The sequence below is a fragment of the Cavia porcellus genome, unplaced genomic scaffold (genome assembly GCF_034190915.1).
Source record: "Cavia porcellus strain 051 isolate PalLab524CR breed Dunkin Hartley unplaced genomic scaffold, mCavPor4.1 scaffold_14, whole genome shotgun sequence".
Taxonomy (NCBI): Eukaryota; Metazoa; Chordata; class Mammalia; order Rodentia; family Caviidae; genus Cavia; species Cavia porcellus.
In genome coordinates, this window is record NW_026947497.1 from 54,600,337 (window position 1) to 54,606,256 (window position 5,920).

General features: G+C 35.6%; 1 pseudogene; it reads left to right on the top strand.

The window, feature by feature from the left end:
* Window positions 1–1,768: 1,768 nt before the first annotated feature.
* LOC100730222 (26S proteasome non-ATPase regulatory subunit 10-like) lies at window positions 1,769–2,889 on the top strand (annotated as a pseudogene).
* Window positions 2,890–5,920: the final 3,031 nt, after the last annotated feature.

Below are 5,920 nucleotides of genomic sequence, written 5' to 3' on the forward strand. Positions count from 1 at the left end.
TATTCCTCTTCACTCTTGGGACTACATAAATAAAAATGTTCCTCTTCGCTCTTGGGACTGTATAACTAAAAACAAAACTTCATGTGATGAATCGTACAATCACAGCACGCTTGGAAGCAGAGGCAGGAGGATCCCAAGTTCAATCCCAGCTTGGGCACTTTAGAAGGCCTTGTGTAAAAATGAACTGAAGAGATCATTTAGAAATGCAGCTCAGTGCAAAGGGACTAAATTCAAACCCCAGCGCCATAATTCTTTTTTTTTTTTTTTAAAGGTAACTATTCAAACTGTTTTATTGCCACAAATACAACAAATGGAAACTAATGATCAATGGTCACTGTGATATTTGCAAATGTCTACTTTTTCAAAAAAGTTTATAACTATTGTTGCTTCTGAGGATGGGATTTACAGTTTTGAGGGCAATGGATTCTTTCATGGTGATTTCCCTGATTCATAAGTAAAAGCACGTATCTGTAGAGCACTTAGATTTTATATTCAATGGCAATGAATAGTGTCAGTTTTGTTAGATAACTCACTGTTAACTGAACATGAGGGCATATATATATATATATATATATATATATATATATGTGTGTGTGTGTGTGTGTGTGTGTGTGTGTGTGTGTGTGTATCCCTATTTCCGTCAGTGAAAATGTAAACAAGTATATATATATATATATATATATATATATATACATATAATGGATATTTACTGTTTGTCTCATTTCTTTAACATATAAAATATACTTTAGGATGGACATGTTAAGCAATGTCTTCCATGTTACACATATCTTCTTATAAAACCATAAGAAAATTGTAAAAGCAAGATTATACAGAATATTTTGGAGGTAGTTATTTATGACTTGTTAATTTAAAAGTGGCTTTGTAAATTGTGTTGGTTGTCTGCTTATGGCTTCTAATATCACAGTACTTTTGAGATATTAAAAGTTATTATGGACAGTTGAGAAGTGTGAAGACAGTGGATGCCAGAATTTAAAAATAGTCTGAAAAACTTATGGTAAGTTCTCAATGATGGTTTCCATCATATAAATGTAATTTTCAAAGTATCAGCAACAGTGGGAAACATACAGAACATATCTTACAAACATATGTTACAACAAAAGATCTTAGAAACACATATAAGAACAACAATGATATATCCCTTTATAAAACAGCTAAATTTTCACTACTGTAACATCAAAGTATAGAACATGTTTTTTTTAGCATTTTGAATGTCTGTGAGAAACACCACATACTTCTGAAAGCAGTGCCCCATGAAATTTATGTTAGTGTTAGTCATAATAATTTATTTTGCATGTCACCCCTTGTTATTAACTATAAATACAATTTATAACTGTGTATTTGATACACAAGCTATCACTGCAGAATTTTAAGATATATCTTAAAAGTTAAGCCATTATGCAAAATTTATTACTCAGAACAAAAATGAATAGTTTCCTTTTTGGTTTCAACATGCCTATAGATTCCAATCTGGAATTCAGTAAGTCATAGGAAAAAGTTATAATATTGGATTATAGGAAACACATAAAAAAATTAATTTCACAATGATATAAATTCAGCACACTACTAAAAACTGGATGATGATATTTATTAAGTCTGACAATTATTTCAATGAATTTTTTCTAAAATTTGAATGTGTTTTGTGGTGGATCAAGTAAAGAAAACTCCTCAGTAGCACTGGCAAATTGGATTATCCAAGATTTTAGAAATTTAACACCCCCTACGTTTCATGTTCTCTTGAGAAAGCGAAATGGAGGGGTGTGTGTCTAACCTAATGGTGTGCAACCTGGCCTAGAGTGGGAAACTGGAAGTTAAAGGAGAGCATCCAGGCCGACAAGTCCTTGGCTACTAGAACTGACCAGGACAGCCAAACTACATTTCATTGGGCCTGTTCAACAGGACATACTGAGATTATTGAGTTCTTGCTCCAACTGGGAGTACCAGTGAATGATAAAGATGATGCTGGTTGGTCTCCTCTTCATATTGCTGCTTCTGCTGGGCGAGATGAGATTGTAAAGGCCCTTCTGGGAAAAGGTGCACAAGTGAATGCTGTCAATCAAAATGGTTGTACTCCTCTCCGTTATGCTGCTTCCAAAAACAGGCATGAGATTGCTGTTATGTTACTAGAAAATGGAGCTAATCCAGATGCTAAGGACCATTATGAGGCTACAGCAATGCACTGGGCAGCAGCCAAGGGTAACTTGAAGATGATTCATATCCTTCTGTACTACAAAGCATCCACAAACATCCAAGACACTGAGGGTAACACTCCTCTACACTTAGCCTGTGATGAGGAGAGAGTAGAAGAAGCAAAACTGCTGGCATCCCATGGAGCAAGTATTTACATTGAAAATAAAGAAGAAAAAACACCCTTGCAAGTGGCCAAAAGTGGCTTGGGTCAGTACTCAAGAGAATAGTGGAAGGTTAAAGCAACTTGGATTTATTCTTGCTTTATTTATTTTTGTTGTCCTCAATGGCCTGGAAACTAATATACTTGAGCACAAAGCATCATCTACAATGGATGAAGTTTTCTTAACTTCAGAATCTTACTAATATGTTGTATTGCTCCTGCTGGGATAATTAACTTGTTCTAAACTTGCTACACAATCTGCTTTCCAGGCATTGAATAATTATTGATATTGTTCTGTTGTCAAATATTGTTTTCTAATATTGAATTTTAGTTAATTTTGAGCATTTGTGTGACTGTTATGAGTCTTCAGCACCTTTCTGTGTACCTTCTTTCTTCTGAAGCAAGTCACCCCAGTAGCAACAGGCATGTTGCTCTGTTGGGTGGTTCCAGGTAGAACGTGTATCATCATATAGTTAAAACACATCCTAATATTCAGAGACCTGTACCAAATGTTTCCTTTTTTTCCCCAACTGTCAGTATTTTGTTCTAAGATATATATATATATATATATATATATGACCAAATTTTAAGTTGGATGATATGTTCTAAAATAATGGAGTACAGTAGCCTGTGTACCCATGTGTCTCTTTGATGAGCTGTTTTTCCTTCAAAAAAAGATGTTTTGTTTTAAAAAAATTTGAAGTACCTATATTGATTCACCTTGTATTGAAAAGAATGTCTAGGTTATTAAAGTGATTGTAACAAAAAGGTATTTCGATTTGTATTTCCAAATTTAAGAAAAATGTTAGAATAACAGCCCATTTTTTTCAATTGAGACATGGACTTAAGGTTTAAAAATTCTGAGTAAAAACATCTCTCAGCTGTGGGTAACTCTAAAATCAATACCATTAGTATAGCTTGAACTGCAACTAAAATCTTAGAATTGGTAACTAAATGCAGAGCAAAAGAAAATAAGTGTACATTCGAACTCAATTTAGGGAAGCATCTTAAATGATTGTTATAAAATCTAACATACTCAAAGTGACTTCAAATTCTTTTTGGATTTGAATGTTAGACTGCAAATATTGTTTGAAATAACTGATCCAAGTGAGCCCACAAACCTGTATTAATTTGAGGTCAAAGGCTTAATGACCAATAATTTATATGTTTTGTAAATATGAACTCTGTTGTTTATAAACAAAACTGTTTTACATAAGTTTATTTTTGTAGTCCTAAAGATTGAAACCAGGGACATTAGGCAAGTGATTTACCATTAAGATATGCCCCCAGCCCAGGGAAGCATCTTCTTATGGAATAAAAATGTTGCTTTACTGAATGCTGGAGATAGAATAAGGTGATAGGGAAAATTAATTTTAATTCCAGTACTTTCAATGTGATTAAACAGTAAAGTTTTGTCTAATAGGATCTGTTAAGACTAAAGGCCTTTAAAGGATTTAAAAGAAACTCATTTTAATTCCTTGTATGTGTTCCTTAATGAACAATACAGATGGGATAAAGACTAGGGTAATTTGTAGACTTAAGTAACTTGTTAATATTTGAATCACTGATTTGTATAAACTAAGGCCTCAGATCCTAACCAAATTGTTACCTGTGGGAAATCTGATACAGATGAAGCTGATTCAAGATCAGCAGCATGTTTTAATTACTTCCAAAGCAAACTAAAAAAAGACAGTACGATTTTAAAGCTTAACTGAAATTCTTGGTGTTAATATTTTTCTTTGAAATTCTATATTACTTTTACCTTTTTTCTGTTATGTCTTGTTTTGCTTTAAATAAAAAAATAAAAGTAAATAAAGTTTAACTGAAAGTATAACTTGAAAGAAATGAGTCAATAAATACTGGGAAAAAAAAGAAATTTAACACCATCACTGAAAATTTTTCTGTATCAACACTGCCCACAGGAGCATGCTATGAGCCCTAAATGGGAACACCGCATATAAGTTTAAGTTTTCTAGTACTTACATTTTAAAGGATGCTAAAAGAAGATGGTGAAATTGCTTATTAATATATTTTATTTAACTCAATATATGTAAAGATTTTCATTTTAATATAAAATCAATAGAATACATTATATGGGTATATGACATCCTATACTATCCCTGTAAAAACTGGCTTATAATTTACTTTCAAAGTACATTTCTGCTTAAGCTGCAAATACTCAGCAGCAAATCTTTCCTAGTAACTAACATATTGAAAACCAGACTGTTGTATTTTACATATTTCAATGAATAAAGTGCCACTGTTTAGTGTATAAATGATTCCATTTCAATGTACCACATACAGTCACCCCAGATATGCACTTTGAGAAGAGCAGAGGTCTGGGAAATTATCAATTGGAGTAATCTTGATGAAATCCAAGGACTATTTCTTTCTGGTTGCCAATTTCTAACCAGCAGATAACATGTTGGCCATGGAAACTGTAAACACAATCAGAGATCTTCCTGCTTATCACGTAAACCAGGACATAAAAGATGATGACATTAAACGCAGAGTGAGAGGGAACCCAGCAGCAGGGTGAAAACACGGGTAGATGCCCTTTCTATTGCATTGCTATCTGACAGATTTTGCCAGAGTTAAACCTTTTGGTGGCCTGGATTCAACTCTCTGTGCTCACCCAAGGCTGGTCTATGGTGGCGACCTGCAGAAATTCCTGACACTGGAAGTTTGGTCCGTTTATTTAGAGCCAAAGTATGCACTTTCATTGGAATCTGAATGATACAGGAAAGTGATCTGTGTTTCAGAAAACAGTACCAGAGGCTCAGACACTTCCCAAACTGTAGTTCTGAGCCCCAACTCATCTACCCACACTTCACAGAGGTTATTCCTTCCTCGTTTCGAGAGAAACACTGAAGCCTTTCTCAGAGGCTCTTAACATGCATTCCTGACTGCCCTGTGGGCCACACATATTTACTCTCCTTCCCCTTTCCTGCTCAGTTCTCAATTCCCCAGCCTTGCTGTTTCGGTTAGCTTGATTTCTCATCCAGGCTAGGATGATGCTCTGAGGAATGCAAGCTTTGTGACCAGCTTGTCTCCACCGCACTCTCCTTTTTCCATCACGTCCTGTCTCCATTTCAATGTGTTCATGTTCATTGCTTAAAAGCAAATTGGTAACCACCCCAAAGCCTAAAGCCTTGCTTTCATTGCATAGCTTTCTCTACATCCAATAATCTTAATGACTAACACTTTAAAAGAACTCTGTCTTCATTGTTGCCAGTTTTTCTACCCCACCCTGCAGTGCTGGGCAGATTCCTCTCACCCTCTCAGCCCCCCAGGAGGACATTGCTGAGGCCTCTGTAAGGCCTGCTCTGGTCCCCATAGAGGCTGCTGTTGTTCTCCACCCTTCCCCTTCCTCCCAGGACACCTCAGTGCCTTTTTTCTCATGGCACTGATTGTTGGCAGCTGCTCCACAGCCATCTCTGCAGGCTTGGATTCTTCGCTGCACTCTGTGCTCCTGCCTGGTTTTCCCTCCTCTCATCCTTCGCAGCCTTTATCAGCATCCATGCAGTTGTGTGCCTGCACTTAGCCATCATT